This window comes from Pleurodeles waltl, chromosome 1_1 (genome assembly GCF_031143425.1).
Source record: "Pleurodeles waltl isolate 20211129_DDA chromosome 1_1, aPleWal1.hap1.20221129, whole genome shotgun sequence".
NCBI classification, from domain to species: domain Eukaryota; kingdom Metazoa; phylum Chordata; class Amphibia; order Caudata; family Salamandridae; genus Pleurodeles; species Pleurodeles waltl.
Window position 1 is genome coordinate 893,891,547 of NC_090436.1, and position 25,006 is coordinate 893,916,552.

The following is a 25,006-nucleotide window of genomic DNA, read 5'->3' on the forward strand; positions in this document are numbered from 1 at the left end:
AACACATAGAGATACAAACTAGGGCTCATTAATTTCTCAAGATCCTCCACAATGCTACACCTACTCATGGTTTCCATAAAATGCCCCAATAGAGTCACAGCAGAGATACAACCTAGGGTTCATTAGTGTCTCAAGATCCTCCACAATGCAGTTTCTCTAAGTGTCCTCAAAATTTACAGTTATCTGCTTCAAACGAAATACAATTGACCAGCCTGTACTCTGCGAGAAAGAAAGCAAAGACACATCACGTTTGGTGATTCTGAGTTCAGCTTCTCCTAGAAATAATATAAAAATTTGACATGAAACAACATGGTTCCCAAATATTAGCCATACTAAACACAGGCCTACATTAGGTATGGTCAATCTAAACATGAAAAATGTACAGTTAATAGCTTTCGTGTGTTCACATATTTTCAATTATATCAGCATTTATATTTGAAATGAAATGAATAAACCACAAACCACAAATTACACTCACATTGCTTTCAAACCCCCTTTACACAGAGTTTAGCAACTTTTGCAGTATACACCTATATTCCTCTAGATCAACATGTCCTAACATTTTGACTTTTTTGGACTCTCCACCGAATCATTTCATGGAATCCAGGAACCACCAAGAAAGTCAATATTGGAGCCTGCTGATCCTCGGCCTAAGCAATTTCTATTATTTGAACCTCACCTCAACCCACAAAAATACTAAAAACAAAGCTACACCAAACAAATAATCAAATATTGACATATTTTGTTTAATTCACAATCAAATATAGAAAACATTTCCACAGTCACAATTTTGCTTCATTACCTGAATATATTGTGTTAATTTAAATTTATTAATTTTAATGTTACTTAATTTTTTTAAACAGTCACAGACTCCCTGACAAGGTCTCAAGTTCACCTAGGGTCCTCAGATGACTGGTCAAGAACCACTGCTCTAGATCCTTTACTTTGTTGGAAATTTTACTCTGTAAGTCTTCAGGTTCCTTATCTGTCAGCTTCCTTTTTCCCTTTCGTGGTTCAGGCAGCCACCTTTCTCTTTTGCATCTTGACCTTACCCTTTGCAGCAATTGTTTTTACCCGTCTTATAAAAAGAAATAGGCATATCACAGAAATTATAATAACTAGCATTGCAGTTAGTATTCCACTACCAATATCACTAAACCGTGAATCAGTCTTAGAAAATCCTTTAACTAATGCTTACCACACACCAGTCTTCTCCAAATCCTTCACCTCACAAGAAATATCTGTCATTTTAGTTACAGACATGTTAATATTGTTACTTGTATTTGGAATATACATGCATCATTGCTGAACATCTAACATGTAGCAGACTCCACCCTCTATCTAAACAAAGCTTATTCTGCAAAAACATTGTACATATAGCCACAGGCTCCGTATATATAGCAGTTAAAGCTACACTTGTGTTAATAGCTAAATTATCTACTAAGGTAGACAGATTTCTGATCTTCAAATCCTTTAAAACTTACTTACAGAAGAAATCATAGTGGCAAATATGTCACCTAATACTTGTGAAGTACTAAACTTAGTTGTTTTATGAGTCTCTATCCCCTTATCATCTATGTCTCTTACATGATACACTTAAGGAAAGACTAAAGCTAAATACCAGCTACCAATCTAGTTCTACAGAAGTTGAAAATAAGCATTTTCCCACCCATGTTATGAACTCCTGTAATAAGAGGAACCCTTCCTGAAAGGTTTTGCTCACTCATAACCCACACATTCACTCCAAACTCCAACCCACCATCTGAGGCCTATGCACCTGCTCTTTTCATCATATGAAACACACTTTTCTCTTGTTCTGTAACTCCAAATTCAACTTTGGAGATATTAATGTTTCATAAATTCTTCTTCCTTTTCCCAACCCACCTTTACACTTTTCTTTAACCTTCTTTCTATCCCCGCCCTCATTTCTCCCACTTCCTCTATAAAGTCCCTTTCACACCTATTCATTTTACATACACATTTAGCATTAAGCAAGTTAGTAACATTAATTGGTGTGATAAGCCTTAAGCAATGATCAACCCTCTCCAAACATTCGGCTCCAGTATTCGGATTTAAACTTTTAAGCATATCATCAAAAAGCAAGTAAAATTTGGAAGATAAGATTCAAATTTACCTCTCTGATAAAAAATAGATCTGTAGTTATGCTAAAGACAGGGCATAGGTGAAAGGTAAGCGATGATATGTCACACCATAGTCATCTCTTGCTCCATAACTTTGGAATGCTTGTGCAGTAACCTAAAAAAACATTATCAGAATGAGTTCCTCTGAACTATCTTTATGTAAAATCTTCATTCTAAATCTATGTTGCTCTTCTATATTGGCCAGGTCAGGTTTATTTTCAGTGGAAGCAAACTCAACAGAAGAGTTAAGACTCCCTGGTAAACCAACTGTAAGTATGGCAACGCTAAATATCACTACTGTTCTTAGTATTCGACAACCTTTCGGTGTTCTTGACACCATGGTTTTTCTAAAGTCAGATCATACAAAAAGTAAAATCAAATATCTATTTGTTCATTCTATGGTGCAAATCAGCAAAGTTTTCAATTCATTTTTAATGTAAGTTGTTTAGTTCAGTTGACCTCAAGAATACAAACCTAACAATCTACAACTGAATACACTAAAGAGACAACAAAATACTACTCTTCTACTGGAACTTATGCACTTACAATGTTCACTGGATACTCAGGATACAAAACATTAACTTTAATGTTTGAACATATGTCACTTGAAATCAGTCAGTCAAAAAATATCAAACAATCTTTGTGGTGGTAGAACTGTTTCTGGGAGGATTTCAAAAACACTGATAATTCTCAGTCTTATGAGCTATTGGATCAGGTTTACTCTATGCAAAGTAGTTCCACTCAGGAGCCAAATACCTTTGGTGTGGTCCTGTTTGCCTCTTTGTTATTCAGACTTTCTGCTGCTCACTGTCACTGTGTTCAATTGTTTTTGTTTCTTCTCTAATAATTTCTGGGATGTGTTCCTCTTACACAATAGCTCTCATATTTTCACCACTTTTTGACCACTTCTTTCTCCTCTGCCCTCTTCCGGTCAAAGTGCTTGCTCATTCATTCAGCATGGGTGCACACTCTGTTTTAGCTGCTTAGTTCAGTCTGGTTATTCACCGCAAGCTGTGCAATTGTCTTTCCTTGACTTTGAGACTTGTGTACAATCTCCTCCTCCCTCTGAACGTTTGTTCTGTTCTGGGAGTTTCAGTATGTGAATCAATGGTTGTTGCCACTACTCTTTCCCCAGCTTGTCACACACTCTTGGTGTGGGCGGCATGAATCCAATTTTGCAGACCCCCACAATTCACTGCATTGTTTGTCACAAGGATGACTTGAAAGGTCCTTGCTAGCTCAGCTCCAGGGACGTCCTTCTGATGTGTTTCTTCACCAGGACCCAATCTCCCAGACTTAGACTGTGGCACTGTTATTACTTTGGGAGCCGGCCCACCAAGTCAACCCAGTGAGAGGCAGACCAAAACACACCAAACAATCCTTTCAGTAGTCAATAATCATTTAATTTGACGGAAGCCTTATCTCTCTCCCCATCAAGATATTGTGGGGAGAGAGTGCAGCCCTCCACTCAAGAGTAATTTCGACGATCGGAACCAGGGGAATGACATTGGGCCATTTCAGGGAGGTAGATACTCTCACTGTTGCTAGTCTTGATTTTAGAATCTCAATGACCTGCTCCACCACTATCGACACCTCAGTCCTGCAACTACAGTGGAATCTCCTCTTTACCTGTAGTGCTACAAACAATAATAAATTCATAATCTCATTCTTAAAATGTGCCCCTCAATCTGACTCCAGAGAAACTAGCATGCAGAACTGAGGACCCAATTCCCTTAGTAATAATTTGGTCACCTTGAGATTGACACATCTCCTAGTCGAATATGCTTCAACCCAATGGAAAAATAGCAGACTACCACCAAAATATAACAGAATCCACTGTAGGTGGTCATTTATACAAAATCTAACTGCATATGGTTAAAGGGACCACCAGATTTTTCTATGTGACTAATGGTTACTACAGTCCTCCTGTCTGTTTATAACTGCTGGCAAGTAATACACCTCTGACACACATTCTCTGCAATCACACCAAAATAGGGATTGTACCAGTATGTCTTAAAGAGATGGAGCATAGTGTCTCTCTTTATATGAACTGGATCGTGGACATGTCTGGCCATTGGCGGAAGTATAACATTAGGTAAAACAGGTCTTGCATCTGTCGAAACCCAAACCTCTTCCTGATGCTTTACACATTCAGACTTCACCCACTTTTCCTTCTCCATTTCTAGGGATTCATCTTGTAGTGCTTTTAACTCTTCCTACGTGTTAATAGTGCTCAACAACATGTTTGAAACTGCATCATTTTCACATTCACATGGGTCTTCTTGATTGAATGTACAAAACTCAAGAGTGCAGTACTTTGCCATTCCATCTGCATAGTCGGTTCCAGCAGCCACAAAAACCCGTCCACTCCTGTCTGCTGCACATTTTACAACAGATACACCTATAGGCAATTGCAGTACTTCAATCATGTCCATGACATATTTCCCAGTTCTTATAGAGGAAGTGGAGGAAGTCAAGATCCCCTCTGTCACCACAGCTGTCTGAAATCATGGACTACACTTAAGCTGTAATGACTGTCAGTGTAAATGATGACATTCTGACTATTAGACATGCAACATGCTGTGGCAAGAGCAATCAGCTCAGCCACCTGTGTGGAAGTTACATTGCATAAACAGGAGGTTTCTATAGCACCTTCTAGGGGGCACATTGCATAAGCTGCTTTCAGAACTCCTCGTCCTTCCCTTAAACAAAAGCCATCCACAAGCAAAATAAAATTAGGATCTTCCAGGAGGAGGTCTCGAAAATTAGGTCTTGGCTTGTTGCTCAATTCTGTAACATCTTGGTTGACCCCATCCTCATCTGCATCATTCTCTGGAAGTGGCAAAAGAGGAGCAGGAATCAGTATATTGCATTGTTTAAGGATGCATCTTCTACAGCCAAAATCACTTGCTGATATTTAGTGAGTCTGCTGTTTGTCATGTGCTGTGTTCAACTACAGGTCAAAAAGATCTCAACTAAATGTGAGGTATTTACAATAAGCAAGTAGCTAATAACAATTCCACACACTGTTGGATACTGACAACACACTGCAGCCACTACTTTGTGGCATTCAGGCAGCTCAGCAGATACTGGATCAATTATAGTAGAGAAGTAAACTACTGGCCGTTTTACTTCTCCATTGGTCTGTGTCAGATAGACAAAGCATTCCCTTCATGCTTATGACAGTGTAACACCAAATTCTTTTCATAATCAGGGATTCCTAGGTCTTGTGCATGTCAGAGTCTCTCTCTGATCTTTAGGAAGGCACTCATGCATTCCTTGTTTCAAGTTTGGGGATCAACCCCTCTGAATAGGCTTCGCTACTAGGGAAAACATGGAAATCCACTGACAACAGTAGTCCACCATTTCCAGAAACATCCAGACTTATCTCTGTGACGTAGGAGGCTTCATTTTCAGGATTGGAGAGGGACACTCTTGGGACACTTTCCTAACTCCTTTTATCAGTCTCATTTCCTAGGTACAGAACATCCCGCTGATAGCACTATAATTTTGTAGGGGTCAGCACATATCCATTTTCACCCATGTGGTTTAGTAAAGTAACTGTGTTTTGCTTGCATGTATCTTGTGTGATTGATGTCACCAGTACGTTGTCAGTGTTCCAGACCAGAACTGATTTGCATGGCAACTGTAGGGGCTACATATTATTATTCAGTATTGGATTAAGGAATGAGGGGCTCCCTGTGGAACTCAGCACCAAACCAGAGTTTTCCCTAAACACTAATACTTGAAAAGAACGGACTACCCTCATGCAAGAGAAATAAAAAGAATGCTTGACACACATCAGTGGCAGAGACTTTTCTTCCTCCTCCCCAGTGTCCAGCTCAGAGGACTCCTCTTGACATCCCACGCGACAAGGCAAGCTTTAATATCTCACCATTGCCATCCCCCCCACATAATGGATCAGGGGTCTCTATGAGCTCTTGCACAACCTCAACACTTGAACTGAGGCAAAGTCTTGGACAAGTTTACTCTACAAATCATCAGTTTTTAACAGGAAATCATATATGCTTTATAAAGGAACTCAAAGTTTGTTCATATGATACATTTTGTAACAGCTAAATTGAAAGAACATTAAAGCTAACGGATGAAATCATATATTTTAATCCAATATTTTATATTAATATGTTATTTACTTTCATAATGTTTATTTAATGCATCCCATTAAGCAAACAGAATGCTCATAGTAGTAAATGTTTAATGCTACAACTGTAGCTGTGGGAGTAGGAATTACCTACCTGCCGTACTGCAGTCTCGTTGAATGTCACCTCACAGTTTAGCAAATCTGTTTTTCTCTGTCAAACACATATCATCTAAAAGACACAGTGGAATACATCTGTCTTGGAGTGTGTTTTATTCATGAGCACACACATTGTTTCTTCTAACATGTGAAATCCTAACTCTGAACTCACTTTCCACTATTACCCTAAATAACCAACCCAAATATAGTACTGTGTTTCTTTGCTTTTAGTCAAGTAACACACAGATTGAGAGTAGGACAGAGAATTACCTGATTTGATTTTTGATTTTGCAATAGGAAGGCCCAGAGAGGGACAGATTATTTCCTCATTTGATTTTCTATTCTGACATCACGATTGCTTTGTCGGATATGTGCATGGAAATGCTCCTGCACAGTCCTAGCAATTCAAATCTCTCCATAAGCGCATGGCAGTTACAAGTGATCCATACTTGGGGAATTATTTAGATTTATGTGGATGGGATACCCTGTCACAGAAATGGCAGGTGTTCTATCTGCCGAATTACAATCACGTTATAGCCTATGGCCCGTATAATATGGCAATGGGATACCTGCCCCATTTTGACACAGTATCCGATTGGCTGAGCTCTAAATAAAGCCCTTCGGAAACTGAAAACTGGATGGGCATCCACTTTTGGTGTCTTCCATTATCACCCTTAGACAATGGTTGATTTTCTCACGCATCAGTCTAGTTAGGCAATAGTAAGGTAGGAATCAAATAGATTGATTTTGCAAGACAGTTGCCAAAGATGTATCGCACACAGAGATGCTAAAGGTTGTTTAATGTTCTCTTGCTTAGCATGGCAGACAATAGTGGCACCAAAGGATTCTTCCCCTACTGACTCTATTGATTACATGGTTGAGGTGTTGGGACCATGCAGCCTCTACATCCTCCATTGAGTTGGGATGACAAGTCATTCTTGAATAGTTATCAGGTCTCTTTCTAGAACTGGAGGGAGGTTCCGACTGTAGTCCACTCCTGCAACAGATGGAGAACATTACTACTTTACCAGACATTTGTATTGGTAGCCATTTCTTGGCACACTGCTATACCTTTATGCCTTAATATGGATTTCAGAGTACAAGTTGGACCTGCAGATCCAGAACTTTTGTTGCTGGTTAAGAATGATCTTTTTTCAGACCAATGTGCTTCAGTGATGGAGCAACAGGTGTACTCGAAGTTTTCACTGACTTTAGGAGTGTACAGGATGCTTGTGATTCTCTGGCACAAGAATCTGGTGGAAACACAAGCACTCTCAAGGATATCAATGACTTTCTCAGTACAGTCACCATACTTCCAACCCCCTTGGGAAGAGAGGGAGCTGTTTTTACTCAATTTAATTTTTGGCTATCAGGATCTGGGGTAGAGCTTCAACCCTCACATGTTTAACTTAAGCTAACACTGACTAACCAACCTCGACCTGAACCTACTTTGGGAGGTTCAAAACGTCGCCCTATTCACTTTAATGTCAATAACATCAACTTACACAAAAGTTCTAATTTCTATAAAATTCGAATAAGTATCCAGTTTATTTGTTTTTATTTTTACTATACTAAGTAAAATACAAATGTAGATATTATTTTATATGGCTGCTGCATGTGTATTATTACTTTTGGTAATGTTTCTCTAGTCTCATTGCCTTAGATTTTTTTCGGGATTATTTTTTGTTCTTTCTGTTGTCTTTTGCTTCACAATTATTTCGTAATTGTTTTGCAGTATTTAAATAATTTTGACAAAGCACATAGGTTAAACGCTCCATAGAACTTATATAAATAAAAGACCAATTTATTGAAATACTTTAAAACATATGCCATTATTTTTGTAGCAAATATCATGGTAAAATAATGACACCCTCATTTTTGGAAATGGTTGTTTTTTTAAACACTCTTTATTACTTTTTAAACATACATTATCATTTTGATACAGAAATTCAGCACAGTTGAAGAGACATCAGTTATAAAACAATGATTATATCAACACAATGGTAGCAAGAATGTCAGTTTACAGCTTAATAAGGAGAAATTATATTTAGGTTGTGCTATTCAAAATCGCTGCAACCCCCAAAAAATGTGTCTGTCATATCCTACATGTAACATGGTTGAACGCCCATCCCCCCTCACCACTCCCGCCCCCAAACTGGACGTCTTCTCTGTAAAAACATTGTCAGTAAAACATGCAGCCATAAGACCTGGTCGTACACATCAAGAGCATTACCATCTCGGAAAAACGTGGCACATTAGAAATATGATAATAACCTGTGGCCTAGTGATTTGCATTGTCTTAAGGGTTTGTGTCTGTCCACCCAGTTTGGTGTGATAGCGGCCGCGCCAGGGATGCATAACGATATTACTGTGCTCAGGTATTATCAGTATTATCCAGTGCCTTGAAGGACTCCATTAATGCCTCCCACTCCATTGCAATTGGTTTCTTCCGCAGATCCCTATACTCTTCTCTGCATAGAGCCACGCTCTCCACCAGCCTCCACCCGCTCTACCTCCTCCCATCATTGTATTATAGTAGGCACCACTGTGGATTTTCACCTCCTGATCAACAGGCGTTTAGCCAGCAACAATGACAAATCAGCAAATCGCAACATCACTTGTGTTCCCTTAGTTCGGGGAAACAGCCCGAATATACAAGTCTCAAATGTATGCCAGGTATCTTTCTCACTTAGATCCACCAGTATATTTCAGATGCAAGGCCAATAGGAAGATAAAGCAGGGCAGTTCCAGAGCATGTATATTAACATTGCGCCTGCAGCAGCACACCTGGGGCAAACCAAGGTGACCGCTAGGTACATCACACGTAGCCTATGTGGTGTAAGGTACGCAGTGTGAAGTATCAAATGCTGTGGAAATTTGAAAGTGGAGTTACAGGATATTGCTTTGGGGTATGCAAGCAGGAAAGCCCATTCCTTGTCCCTGAGCTCTCGTTCCAGACCTTCTTCCCATTTAGTTCGCAGAGGTGTTAGGGGTGTCAGTAAATGTTTCCGGAGACCTCTGTAGAGCCAAAGTATCAGGTGTCTGCCATGTCTCATGTTGTTTGGAAATAGTTGGTTATGTCATTTTATTGACCATGTGTGCATGTTTTTACAGTTTACTATACCTTCAACTTACTGTCAAAAGTTAGTCTTAATGAGATTAACATTGACTTACAAATTCATTTTTTAATGCATTTTAAAAATTAAATCATTGCTTTTGTGCACCTAGCTAAAGACTGCAGCCCATATCTTAAACTTATTGTCGTAAGACCTCAACAACTTTGTTCTCACAGGGTTACCTCATTGCTTGCTTGATCCTCATAAAGCCATCCTACATTGTACTGTCAGACTCCTTTCGTCTACGAGAAAATGTGACCATATTACCCCCTCCTCATTGATTTGCACTAGCTTCCAATCGAGGTTAGAAAAAACTTCAAGCAAGTCCTGAACTTTAACACCCCAGCACATCTCAACAACCTCTTGAACCAATCTGGTGCATAAAGGAGACTTAGGGCCAAATGTTCTACCATTTGGAATACCGATTTCCCAATTGCAATTCTCGTCGAATCGCAGTTAGGAAATCGGTATTCTTATTTTATGAAACTCCTTTGAGCTTCATTAGTGATTCCTAGTTGGTCGTGGATCATGCATATTAATGAGGTAGGTTGCAACTTGCAATATTAGGAGTTGGAGCCATCTCTGGAATGGTGGCCTGCTTGGCTCAGCAGACAGCCATGTCTGTGATTGCTTTTTAATAAAGCAATCTTTTGTTTTTAATTGCAGCCCGTTCTCCTAAAGGAAAACAGGATGCGTTTCAAAATAAAACATTTTTTTTTCCGAGGGACCACTGCCTGCTCCTTAAAATATTATTACTTACATTCTCAAAGGAGAAGGGTCCCGTTGGTACCCCTTCCCCTTTAAGCATGGGTTACCACCTATTTAAAACTGGTGGTAAAGTATTTCCGTTGTACGACTGGAATTCGGTTGCAAAACAGTAATACATAACATACCAATTCGGTAGCTGGATGGGACGCCCTAACAGGCCCCTTCCAAATACTGAATCGTAAAACCAAATGTGATTTAGTAACAAGTTACTGAACTGCATTTTGACTTCTGGACATTGGAAAATGCTTTATACACCTGGGGTCAGATGTAGGACTCTCCATGTACGCAACTCGCAAAACACTGATGTACAACAGTGTCCAAGACACTGTTTGGTGTTCCCAAATGGGTTCCAAGGGACCTGCCTCATTAATATTCATGAGGCAGGTAACATTTTGCGACCCATTGGGAATGGCCAGCAGGGATGGCGACCTGCTGGGGTCAGCAGATCATCATGTCTGTGACTGCTTTTAAAATACAGAAGTTTTGTTTTTTAATGCAGCCCATTTTCCTTAAAGGAAAATGGGATGCATTTTAAAAATGAAAGTTTTCTTTCAATTTTATTGAAGTGGGCAGTGGTCCATGGAACCACTGCCTACTCTGAAAAATGATGGCGTCCCTGTTCACAAAGGGAAAAGGGATCCCTAAGGGACCCCTTTCCCTTTGTGAATGGGTTACTGCCTCCTTCAAAGAATCAGTAAAGTATGAATGTTTTGAAACCGCATTCCTGGTCGTAAAACATTCATACATACCAGTGCGACTCGCTATTAGGTAGGGACGCCCTTTACACGCTGCTTACTAATACTGAATTTCAAAAGCAAAATGGGAGTTGGTAACAAGTAACAGACTTGCACTTTGTCTTAGATACACATCAAAATCCAGTTAACCGGTCACAAACGGATCGGTAAAATGAGTAGTACATCTGGCCCCTGGCCCTTCGAAGCAACAACACGCTTCTTCTTGAATACTGAGATTTAAGACGTTCCACACACCGAACCAGTGCTTCTCCAGTGCAATCGTTTACTTCTGTAATTCACTGCCATTGGATTTAAGGAGTAAACCCTCGCTATTAGCTTTCCATCAACACATAAAGTATCGCCGCTTCAGTCCTTATCTAAACCAGGTGCGCAGACGGCCTCCTTTTTGCATCTCCATTTCTCCCAGTCTCAGCTAAAGATAAACTTCTGGTCACCCGCAGTTTATTTTCCAGAATGTACATTTGCTACTTTTATTGTTTGAATGTAAAACAACAACATATTATTACAGTGTCGGAGCACTATATATAAGTGTTAAATAACTGCATATAACTTACGAAAGTCAAGATACAGGAAGGATCTGAATTATGCAGATGAAGTTCTGATCAATTCAATAAGTGAAAGGAGTCGAGGCAGTGGTGGGTCGAGGTTCATACATTCAGTTTCTGGTAGGTCAATGTAATGGGAGTGTGGGAGACTAGGTCGAAAATGAGGTCTGGGAGGCTTTTTATCTAGATGTTTTGCAATGGTGAATTATTTATTTGTTGTTAGATCTTAATAATTGTATAATCATAGTTTCTTGAGAATCCATGAAACAGATTGGAGCTGATGGCTTTTCTCTCTCTTTTGACTAATACTTTGTCTTATTTCTTCTAGGTTCACAGATGTGGCAACCGCCGACGGTCCCTCTGAGAAAAACAAAACAACACTGTTAAGTGCAAAAGAAACCCCACAAAAGTAAGTCCCCACCTTCTCTCTTGACTTTTCAGGGTGTCAACATTTGAGTTATATGGTGGATGACACCCTTCCATCTAGAACTGACTAACAAGTTACTTAGCTTTAGTAATGTCTTATCTGGTAGAAACTCTATCTAGCCACAGGTTCCTTACCTCAGAATATTTCCCAGGTGTTAGACTGGATCTGGCAACTTTTGATGAGCAGTACCCCTGTGCACTGGTAGGTGGCGTCATTCGGCTCCACTTGGCATAGTCTGTGTCTTCTGCTCGGAAAGTGACGTGCGGGGTGCCTATATAGACATGGCCCAGCTGAGGTCAGTTTATTTTGTAACTTTCCACAGCAGAAGCGTGGAGCTATGAGAAACACTGACCACTGGTGCCCGCAGCTGGGGTCCTTGAAGCGTTTAACCCTCAACACTATAATCCATTTGCAGACTGGCGAGGATGGGAGGGTCGGTAAGAAATCTGCAGCTAGATACAGCCTCTACCAGATAAGGGGTTATCAAACGTAAGTAACTTGTTCATCAGATAGAGACTTCTAGCCACAGATTCCCTACCTTAGAATAGATATCCAAGCAATACTTCCCCGAAGTGGGGCTGCGATGGAGACTGCACTAAAAATTCTGTAGGACCAAATGGGCAAAGTGATCATCACATCGGACCTGACTGTCCAGGCAGCAGTGTTTTGTGAACTTGTTCAAGGAAACCCACATTGCTGCCTGCATATATCCAGGACAGCAACTCCACATTGCAGTGGTTGCAGCCATGGCCCTGGTAAACTGAAGTCGCAAGCCCTCAGTAGGTTACTTTTTTTGCCAATTTGTAAAATATTTTGATGCAGCACACTGTCCATCACGAGAAGGTCAGTTTCTGTGCTGCCTTCCCTTTCTCAGCCCAAACATACCCCGCAAAGAATTGGTCATCCACCCGGAGCTCATTTGTGTGGTCAAGGTAGAATTCAAACGCTCTTTTTAGCTCTGGCCATTAGAGTCTCTCATCTTGTTTAGAGGATTGAGGCGGAGCATAGAAGATACTCAGAGTGACAGATTGGCCTACACGAAAAGGAATTACCACCCTATGAAAAATGCATGCTCAAGTCCATAGGACCAACTTTCCGGGGAGATGGTAAGGTATGGAGAATGTGTAGAGTGCCTATAACTCACTGACTCTCCGGGAAAATATTACTGCCACTAAAAAAGCCATTTTGATGGTTCAATCAATCAGTAATTTGTTAAGCGCGCTGCTCACCCAGAGGGTCTCAAGGCGCTGGGGGGGGGCTACTGTTCGAAGAGCCAGGTCTTGAGGCGCTTCCTGAAGGTCGGGAGGTCTTGGGTCAGACGTAGGTTGACGGGCAGGGAGTTCCAGGTTTTGGCGGCAAGGTGGGAGAAGGATCTGCTACCAGTAGTGGTCTGGATGATGTGCGGGATGGTTGCGAAGGCGAGGTTGGTGGAGCAGAGCTGACGTGTAGGGATGAGGAAGTTGAGACGCTCGTTGAGGTAGGCAGGTCCGGCGTCGAGAGCTTTGTGAGCGTGGGTCAGAAGTTTGAAGACGATCCTTTTGTTGACGGGGAGCCAGTGGAAGTCTCTGAGGAGGGCTGAGATGTGTTCGTGGCGAGGGAGGTTGAGGATGAGTCGTGCTGAGGGGTTCTGGATGCGCTGGAGTTTCTTCTGGAGCTTGGCTGTTGTTCCCGCGTAGAGAGCGTTGCTGTAGTCCAGTCAGCTGCTGACAAGGGCGTGGGTGACTGTTTTTCTGGTATCCACGGGGATCCATCTGGAGGTCTTGCGGAGTGTGCAAAGGGTGTTAAAGCATGAGGATGAGATGGCGTTGACTTGCTGGGTCATGGAAAGCGATGAGTCCAGTATGAAGCCGAGGTTGAGTGGGTGGGTAGTGGGCATTGGGGCAGACCCCAAAGTGGCAGGCCACCAGGAGTCGTCCCATGCTGATCTGTTGGAGCCAAAGGTAATGATCTCGGTCTTCTCTGAGTTCAGCTTGAGGCGGCTTGCTTCCATCCAATTGGCAATGGCGTGAAGTCCGGTGTGGAAGTTGGTTTTGGCGTTTGCGGCGTTCCTCGTGAGAGAGAGGATGAGTTGGGTGTCGTCTGGTTAGGAGTCTGAGTGGGCAGTTGTGGAGCGGCTCAAAGAGAGCACGCATTAGGAATTCAAGTCCACCGGAGCATAATAATGGGCTCTGGTTGAAAAAGCTGGAGACCTTTTAAGAACCTATGTACAATAGGGGATTTAAAAATGGCTGGCCTGACTTCCACAAAAAATGCAGAGATGGCAGAAAAGATATTCTTTCAACATGCTCAGAGCATGTCTCTGCTAGGCCAAGGAAAAAATAAACAAGAGAACTTGCGAAAGGGATACAGACAGATTATCAATATGTTGGCCTGTACACCATGCCATAAACTTGCTCCAACGGCAGGTGTATACCGTTTTGGTGGAGGGATGCCTGGCTGCTAAGATAACATTGCAGACTTCGTCCGGAAGGTCGAAAGCTGTAAACTATTGCTGCTCAATCTCCATGCATGAAGGAAAAGTGTTTTCAGGTTTGAGTTCAGCACCCTCCTCTATTGCTTCAACAGAAGATTCTCCCAAAGAGGCAATCTGATTGGAAGACCAATTCTCATGCTCAACAGCTTGGGATACCAGACTCTCCATGCCCAATCCGAAGCCACAAGAATGACTTGGTCCTGGTCATTTCTGATCTTATTGAGAACTTCGGCAGGTGCAGTATCAACAGAAAGGCATAGAAAAGGCCAGTGCTCCACTCGAGATGAAAAGTGTCTTCGAGCAAGAGTGATATTGGAAACTCCAGAGTGCAAAATTGCTGACATTGCCTGTTTTTGATGGAGGCGTACAGATCTAACCAACGTTCTCCCCACTTTTGAAAGAGACCTTGTGTCATCTCCCGAAGGAGATACCATTCATGACCTGTTAGGCATTGAGGACTGAGTTTGTCTACTCTGGCGTTCAGAGAGCCCACCAGAAGTTACACCACTAGGGATATGACCTGGTGTTGCAGTCACGTCCAGAGGCACAATGGGCCTGATTCTGACCCCGGCGGTTCCTTACCGCTGGGGCCAGGGTCGGCGGGAGCACCGCCAACAGGCTGGCGGTGCCCCGCAGGGCATTCTGACCGCGGCGGTTTTGCCGCGGTCAGAAGTGAAAAACCGGCGGTCTCCCGCCGGTTTTCCGCTGCCCATCAGAATCCTCCATGGCGGCGCAGCTCGCTGCGCCGCCATACAACCCATGCCGCCATCCTGTTCCTGGCGGTTCTCCTGCCAGGAACAGGATGGGGGTATGGGTTGTCGTGGGGCCCCTGGGGGCCCCTGCAGTGCCCATGCCAATGGCATGGGCACTGCAGGGGCCCCCGTAAGAGGGCCCCACAAATAATTTTACTGTCTGCATTGCAGACAGTGAAATTCGCGACGGGTGCAACTGCACCCGTCGCACCTTCCCACTCCGCCGGCTCAATTCTGAGCCGGCGTCCTCGTGGGAAGGGAGTTTTACACTGGGCTGGCGGGCGGCCTTTTGGCGGTCGCCCGCCAGCCCAGTGTAAAACTAAGAATAGCCGCAGCGGTCTTCCGACCGCGGTGCGGTATTCTGGAGGGAGGAAGTCTGGCGGGCGGCCTCCGCCGCCCGCCAGACTTAGAATGAGGCCCAATGTCTCTAGGCAAAATGTCCATGGCCCTACCCGCCTTGTTTGTTGCAATACCACATGGCGGTGGTGTTATCCGTTAACACCTGTACCCGCCTTCTCTTGATTGAAGGAAAAAAGACTTTCAATGGCAACTTCATCGCCCAAAGCACCAGCAAGTTGGTGTGGAGAACGGATTCCGACAGAATCCAGAGTCCCCTGATCTCTACCTCGCCCAGATGGCTGCTCCATCTGTCACTACTGTCAGCTCTGGTTGGGGATGGGAGAGAAGTCTGCCACTGACCCAATAGCAGTTCATCAGCCCCAACTCCAGGTCTTTTGCAGTTAGTGGACAATGTCAGAGAGATTTCCCTGACACTGCACACATTGCAACTTCAGGTCCCACTGCAGAACCCACATATGCCAAAAAGGATGTGTCACTAGCTGGATGCAGGAGGCCATAAGGCCCAACAGCTTAAACGTCACCAAAATCCAGGATAGAGGCTGAAACATTGGTATCATAGCCTGACTATCCTGGACTTGCTGCTCAGGAGAATAAGCCCGAAACTGCACTGTGTCCACAACAGCTACAATAACGGGACGTCTATGAAGGAGTCAGGTGTGACTTTGGCACATTGATAGTGAACCTTAGCGAATGCAGAAGGTTTGCTGTAGTCTGGAGGTGGGAGATGACTGTCTGGGGTGAGTCTGTCTTCAACAAACAATTGTTGGGGTAGGTGAAGACTGGAACCCCCTAACCTCCGCATGTGAGCTGCTTCCTCCAAAATCACTTTTGTGAACACAGAGGGGCTCTGGTAAGGCCGAAGCGGAGCACAGCACACTGAAAATGCTCTTGCTGCAACATGAACCGAAGGTAACGTCTGTGGGCAGGCAGGAGGGGGATACGGAAATATGCATCCTTCATGTTCAATGCGACCATCCAGTCTCCTGGGTCTAGGGCAGACAGGACTTGGGTGAGTGTGAGCATTTTAAATGTCTCTTTTGTCAAGAAGAGGTTGAGAAGGTGCGGGTCTAGAAAAGGAAGAAGGCCCCTGTTCTTCTTGAGCACCAGAAAGGAGTGGGAATAGCAACCATTACCTACTTCTGATGCTGGCTCCCTTGGCCAAGAGAGCCAGCACTTCCTGATGGAGCAAAGAGAGGTGGTCCTCTGTCAGCCTGTCGTAAATGGGTGGTAGGGGTGATCACAAAGGGGAGGGAGTAGTCCCTTTGGACGAGCTGCAAAACCCAATGGTCAGATGTTATTGTCCTCTATTAGTGCAGGTGATGGTGTATCCTGCCCCCCACTGGATGCCCATGATGGTCAGAAGGGAAAACTAAAGGAGTTTGGAGGCTGCAGCTGCCGAGGGATTGGTGGGACTGGCCCGACTTTCGGCTACCTGTCCCACGTGGCCTGTGGGCACTACGTCTGTGCCACAAAAAGATTGGGAAACTCGTGGTGGCTAGGACCATAGAGAGGTTGTTGAAAGCCCCTTCTGAACCCACAAAAGGGGCAGAAGGCAGAGTAGGGATGGCGAGGGGCCATAGAAAGTCCCAAGGTCCTGGCTGTAGCCCTTCTGTCCTTAAATCACTCCAGCGCTGCGTTCACTTTCTTTCCAAACAGATGAGAGCCATTAAAGGGAATGTCCACAAGAGAGGCCAGGACATTCCCCAAAAGGTACTGGTTCTTAACCAAGCATGGCGCCTAAGGGCCACTGACTATGAAATCACTCTGTCTAGCGAGTCTATTGTGTCCAGCCCACATCTTATAGCGAACTTGGCTGCATTTCTCCCATCAGCAATTGCTTGAGAAAGTATGTCTTGGGCCTCCTACAAGGCCATAGTTAGCACTTGTGCAACCGAATCCCAGATCATTAGGGAGTATCAGCCCAAGAGGCACACAGTGTTCACCAACCGCAGTGAATCACTGCGAACATCCTCTTCCTAAAGGTATTCAGCCTTTAGGATTCCCTGTCTGGTTGGGTGGTATGGAATGCTCTGGTGTTGACTTTTGAGGTAAAGAATTGGACCATCAGCTCTCTTGGGTAGGATTCTGGGTGAGGAAACTGGGGTACCCTGGAGTGGGGTGATGGTGGCGGGCAATTGCCCTATGCAAAAGAACCCCTGTGCATGGCTTGGACCAGGCCCTGAGTAGGACATCACGAAGGGTTTCAATAAATAGGAGTAATGGTTCGGAAGGGGCCAACTCCTGGCTAAAGCAGCTCCGTCAAGACATCAGTCTTGAATGCCACTGAGGGTAGCATAAGGTGTAGGACCTCACCCGCTCTTTGCACCACTACTGCAAGTGAGGCACCCTCCTCCGTAGCCACGGTAGGGGGAGAGGCTAAGGTCTGGGGAGGTGTCCATCCACTGTCATCTGCGAGATCCTCATACCCGGTGTTCTCAAGAACTTTTAATGGCTAGTGTCCATAAAGGTCCACACAGCCCCTCTCAATCATCACACAAACCAGGCTTGTCATAGGAATAAGACACTTGCTTCAACATGGGGAGTCTACCCCCAGACAGTGCCGGAACTGGGGTCCATCTGGCTCTGTGTGGGACTTGATAATGATGATGGAGTGGCACACCATTGGGCATTGGCAGCGCTGCACTGTAGCAGTGGAAGGTCGAGGCCAGTTGACTGGTGTTTCTCTGGATCTTTCACTGGATCCTTGGGGTCCGACTGGTGCCAAGGGCAGGCCCACTGGTGTAAAATCAGTAAGGGGCCCCTCCCAGACATGTGGGGCTCGAGGGTGCTCCACAGGGGTCAGGTCACCCAAAGATAAGGTGCATGGCCTCATAAAATTCTTTGAGTTGAATAGGGGTCGCTCCAGCCCCCAGGAAAGTCAGATAGGCGCAGAGATGGCCCAGGCACAGGTTCCACCACAGAGCTGGGTATTGAGTGCTGACAGTCACGCGACTCAAGGCAGACCCCACCACTTGCAAGGCAAAGTCAAAGATCTTTTTGATGACTTTTTTTTCGTGTGGGACTTACCCGACTTCCCGGCGGCCTGGAGTGGGATGACAATTGGTGGGTACCACTTTGCGAACATTCTCAAGACCTTCCTCACAACAGATCTGGAGTGTCAAGGGGCTGGTTGGAGATGAGGAGCTTGAGGGACTGCTCCCTCAGTGCCTTCGGATGCATGGCATTGCAATCCGTGCAAGTCTTGACATGGGAATTACACTCAAGACACCAAGGAGGTCATTCTGACCCTGGCGGTCTTGGACCGCCAGGGCAAGAATGACGGAATCACCGCCAACAGGCTGGCGGTGCTTCATTCCCCATTCTGACCGTGGCAGTAAAGCCGCGGTCGCACCGCCAGGGCCAGCGGTGTCCTGCCGATTTTCCCCCGGCGGTGATAATCCGCCAGGGCAGCGCTGCAAGCAGAGCTGCCCTGGGGATTATGACCCCCTTACCGCCAGCCTGTTTCTGGCGGTTTACACCGCCAGGAAGAGGCTGGCGGTAAGGGGTGTCCTGGGGCCCCTGGGGGCCCCTGCACTGCCCATGCCACTGGCATGGGCAGTGCAGGGGCCCCCTAACAGGTCCCCGGCCTGCTTTTCACTGTCTGCATGGCAGACAGTGAAAAGTGCGACGGGTGCAACTGCACCCGTCGCACGGCCGCAACACCGCCGGCTCCATTAGGAGCCGGCTCCTGTGTTGCGGCCTCATTCCTGCTGGGCCGGCGGGCGCAAACATGGTTAGCGCCCGCCGGCCCAGCGGGAATGTTGGAATGGGGGGCGCGTTGGAATCACCCCCCAAGTGCGGGTCTGTCATCGACATCTGGTGGTGATAAATGTGGCATAGCTTAAAACCTGCCTTTTTGGTGGACATCCTTTAGACCAAGAGGCAAAGGCCTTCATTACGAGTTCGGCGGGTGAAAAATGCGGCCCGCCAAACTCCCGCATTCAGGAGACCGCCAGTGCATTCTCCCTCCTGCGGCCCCTATTATGAGTTTCCCGCTGGATCAGCAGGCAGAAACAGAGTTTCCACCTGCTGGCCCAGGGGGAAACAGCCCACAACATTGATGCCGGCTCGTAATTGAGCCGGCAGCAATGTTCAGATGCGTCAGCTGCAGTAGCACCCGTTGCGCTTTTTACTGTCTGCTAAGACAGTGAAAAAGTTCCGGGGCTGTCCAGGGGGGGCCTGCACTGCCCATGCCAAGTGCGTGGGCAGTGCTAGGGTCCCCATAGGGCCCCCAGCCTCCATCTCTGCCAACTTTTACATGGTAGTGTAACCACCATGTAAAAGCCAGTGGAGAGTTGACTCGTTATCCCCAGGGCAGCGCTGCCCTGGCAAATTAAGACCGCCGGCACCTCTAGGCCATTGGCTGGCAAAAAAGTGGAGGTGCCGGCGGTCCAACCGTGGCACATTCACCAAGGTCATAACGTGGAGGCCGGACTACCAGACTCGTAATGGGGGCCAAAGTCTTGAAAAATATATGACAAAAGGCCAAAGAAGTGTCAGTCAAAAAGTGACTCGGGTAGCCCTTTCCAGATCTGCACTGACTGGTGCAGAAAGAAAAAACTGATATCAGCGCACTGGAGTGGCGCCTATGTAAGTACCACTCACATCACTTCCAGGGTAGATGATGCCGCCACGCGGAGCTAAGCAACAGCACATACCAGAGTGCAAGGGTACTGCTTACCAAATGTTTCTGGATCCAGTCTGATGCCTGGGAAATATTCTAAGGTAAAGAATGTGAGGCTAAAAGTCTCTATCAGATCTCCCATTACTTCGGGATATTTTACCTCCCATAGGGGGTTATTCTAACTTTGGAGGAGGTGTTAATCCGTCCCAAAAGTGACGGAAAAGTGACGGATTTACCACCAGCCGTATTACGAGTCCATTATATCCTATGGAACTCGTAATACGGCTGGTGGTATATCCGTCACTTTACCGTCACTTTTGGGACGGATTAACACTCCTCCAAAGTTAGAATAACCCCCATAGTCTAAAACTCTTTATAACTTCTTTTTCTTTCTGTAACTTCCTCATTGTTTGAAGGGTTTCTCTGCATATTATACCTTCAATAAAATAATAATAAAAACTCTTTATAAGGGCGTCAAGATGGCGGACGCACTTTAGGAGTGCTCCGGACCCCTCGGTCATCCGCCCTGTTAGGCCGGTCGCCCCCGAGACATTCATGTTCCCCGGGCGGCGTTCCGTCTGTCGAGGAGCGGCGGAGACAAACCACAGGCCCGGGTCCCTCGCAGGGGGCCCTGGCGCGTGTCTGGCTTTGCGGCCCGGGGCAGTGCACAGGAGCCTGCGGCGCCCTCTGTCTGCGGGGTGGCGAGAGAGAGAGAGGAAGCCGAGGCAGCCATTGCCTCCCCCGGCCGGGGGAGGCGGTGAGGAGTCCTGCTGGGGCCGCGGGTACGGTCCGTGCCGCGGCCCGGGTGCAGGAGATTCGGAGATAGAGGGGCCGCAGCCTGCGCCACGTGTTTGGTCGGGCCCCTCCGATAGGCTTTCCGGGCCTTGCGGCCGCACCGGTGAGTCAGGCAGGTGGCCCCCCAAGGAGTGGGGGCTCTTTGAACACGGCGGCCTGGGGGAGGGGCGCAGAGGACAGTGCTTGCTCCTGGGCGTCCCCCACGTATCGGGAAGAGGCCGCGGCGGCCCTGGGGGGCACCTGGGCCCCCCTTCATCCTTCTTCTTATCCCACCCCCCCCGGAGTGTGTACAGGGGCTAGGCCCGGGGCGGTGTGAGGCCTGAGGAGTGGGGCCCACACCGCACGACGCGGTCAGGCTCCAGGCGATTTAAATTCTGGCACGGCCTGGCCAGAGGAGGGCCTCACCGCGGAAGTAGTGGAGGACAGGCCAAGTAAGGCAGCAGCAGATTTGGGCCGGGTCAAGGGGCCTTTCGGGCCCGCAGCTGAGCCGGAAGGATGGCGTAGTGGCGGCGCAATCGGACAGCGGATCAGCTGCTGCGCTCCGACAGCACCGGTGTGGAGTGAGGCGCAGGGGTGAGCGGAGCTGCTGCCGCTGAGAGAGGAGAGACCCCCATAGTCGGGACCTGCACCTGATGGATTGGCACCAGAGAGGGGCAGAGTAGGACTCCGTAGAGGCCGCAGCAGCCCGGACCGACCTGGAGTGGTTCCCTGGCTCCCGTGCGCGAGCGGCCACCGGGCGGGCGAACGTCTTTGGAGGCCCCTGGTGAGTCAGGCCTGACTCAGTGGAGGCCACGGGGCTCCGTCTCGGGGTCCTGGGCAGAGCTCGGCGTATTTAAAAGCCACTGACTCAGAGACAGCGATGGGGAAGGACAAAGCAAGTAAACAGCCTCCAGGATCCCAGCAGCATATTGACCATTTTGCCAAGCAGACCCCTTTGCGGGAGGTGGGCGCTGCGACCCCCGAGACGACGGCGACAGATGGGGTCCATACTATCCTAGAAGCTATCCAATCCTCGCAGTTGGCGGTCGAGACCAAGGTCGGAGAGGTGCGAGAGGACGTGGGCCTGCTGTTGCAAGACCTGCGACCTGCAGTGGGTCGTATCAAGGAGGTGGAAGACCGAGTTTCCCAGGCCGAAGATGAGATCTCAGATCTTAAAGTCAAAGTGGCACAGTTGCAAACGTGTACTGGTGAGCTTCACCACAGAGCGGAAGATGCGGAAAATTGACCCAGACGCAACAACCTGCGTTTTGTGGGCTTTCCTGAAGATTCAGAGGTAGGGCGCGCAGTTGACTTCTTGGAGAGTTGGATAAAGTTGTTGGTCCCTGCCCAGAAACTTTCCCCCTTGTTCGCCATTAAACGTGCGGACAGGGCCCTGGCCCCCGGCCCCCGCCGGGCGGTCCCCGGAGGCCAATGATTATGCGGTTCCTCAACTTCAGAGATCGAGACGTCATCATCCGTGAGGCAAGGGCACAACCGGACCTTCATTGGGACAATCATAAGATCCTCATATTTCCCGACTACACCCGGGAGGGGCAGGCCTGGAGGCGTTCATATGAAGGGGTCAAACAGAAGCTCCGGGCGATGCAGCTGACCTACATGATCCTTTTCCCCGCTCGTCTCAAGGTTCTCCACAACGGAAAATCCTTCTTCTTCGAGTCACCGGAGGCGGCTTGGGACTGGCTTACAGAGGAGCACCGAGTGGCCCGGAAGAGCTCCCCTGGGTTGAACGGGGAGAGGCGCAGGTGGACCCGGTCCCGCAGGAGGAGCGGGCCGTGTGGAGGGTCGACAGAGGACGACAGGGTGGGCCTGAACCAGCCAGTGGAGGGAGGTCCTTGGAAGCGAGGTTCGGCTCGAGAGGAGTGGCGATCTTGCTGCACCGTTCCTTGCCGCTAGTGGTGGCGGATTCCAGTTCTGACCCGCAGGGGCGATATGTGGTGGTGTCCGGTCTGCTTGGAGGGTGCCCGATTAATCTCCTAAGTGTTTATGCCCCTCCAGGGGTGCGAGAGCAGTTTTTTGTGTCCCTTGGGGAGGTGCTGGCAGGACTTCCCCCTGGTCTGACCGTGTTGGGTGGGGACTTTAACTCCGTCGTGGACCCTGAGGTTGATGTCACGGGGCCCCCGTCCTTGAGTCACAGAGTGGGGGCGTCCGGTTTGCGAAGATGGATGGATGGTTTAGGTCTTTGCGATGTGTGGCGGGTTTGGCACCCCCTTTTACGGCAGTACACGCATACATCGGCTGCGCACCACACGCGAATTGATCTCTTTCTAGCACCCGCCCTCGATGTACCCCGATTCACGGGCGTGGAGATCCTTCCGCAAGGGGTACCGGATCATGCACTGCTCCTCCTTCGTCTAGACGGAGGGAGTCCTGGAAGTCGACCTGGTGTCTGCAGGACGGCGAGTATGCCCAGGAATTGGGCAACTGGCTCTCTGAGTTTTTTTAGCATAACCTGGGATCCGTGGCGTCGCTGGGCATTCTTTGGGGGGCCTGTTAGGCCACAGTTAGGGGGCACGCTAGGCAGCTCCTCCCAGCAAGAGATTGCGCACGTTACTATAGAATATCTATACTTGAGGCGCAGGCAGTGCACCTGGAAGGCCAACTTGACGGGCCGGCGGGGACGGAGGTGGCGTGGCAGTTGGTCTGGGTCCGGGAGGAGATCAAGTACGTAACACTTGAGACCGCAAAGCATATGTGGCGGGCCTCCATAGCCCGTGTGTACAGGTGGGGGGACAAGAACGGCAAGCTCCTGCATTGGATCGCCACTAGACCGATGGTTGACAGGGTGGTCCCGGAGATCATTGACGAATCGGGCGCTGTCTTGCGGACCCAGCGAGCGATTGCACAGAGCTTTGCTGCCTATTACCAGAGACTCTGTGAGGTAAGGCCCAGACCTCTTGCTGAGACTGAGGCCCCATTGTTGATGGAGGTGAGGCCCCATTGTTGATGGAGGTGACCCTTCCCACTGTTACCAACGCGGAGAGGCGTGAGCTTGATGAGCCCCTCAGTCTAGAGGAGGTAAATGGAGCGATGGCGGAGCTGGCGACGGGGAAGACGCCCGGTCCGGATGGGTTCCCTGCTGAGTTTTACACGAGGTTCCGAGAGACATTGGCCCCCCACCTCCTGGCAATGTATGCCGAGGCCGAAGACACAGGGGCCTTTCCATCAGACTTGGACTAGGCCTCTATCGTGGTGATCCCAAAGACTAGGTTTAAGAAAATGGCTACCTGTTGCAGTTATCCCCCACTTTGTGCCTGATACTGATGCTGACTTGACTGAGAAGTGTGCTGGGACCCTGCTAACCAGGCCCCAGCACCAGTGTTCTTTCACTAAAAATGTACCATTGTTTCCACAATTGGCACACCTCTGGCACACAGATAAGTCCCTTGTAAAAGGTACCAGTGGTACCAAGGGCCCTGTGACCAGGGAAGGTCCCTAAGGGCTGCAGCATATGTTGTGCCACCCTAAGGGACCCCTCACCTAACACATGCACACTGCCGTTGCAGATTGTGTGTATTAGTGGGAAGAAAAAGGCAAAGTCGACATGGCATCCCCCTCAGGATGCCATGCCCACAAAATACTGCCTGTGGCATAGGTAAATCACCCCTCTAGCAGGCCTTACAGCCCTAAGGCAGGGTGCACTATACCACAGGTGAGGGCATAGCTGCATGAGCAATATGCCCCTACAGTGTCTAAGTCTATTCTTAGACTTTGTAAGTACAGTGTGGCCATATTAAGTATATGGTCTGGGAGTTTGTCAAAAACAAACTCCACAGCTCCATAATGGCTACACTGAATACTGGGTATCAAACTTCTCAGAATAATAAACCCACACTGATGCCAGTGTTGGATTTATTAAAAAATGCAACACAAAAGGATGATGGACGGAGTGCTGAACAATGCAAACACTCACCCCAGTCACAGATCTGGGTTTAATCCATCACTCTTTTGCTCACCATGCCACCCCAGTTTGGACCCAGCCATATGCAAATCAG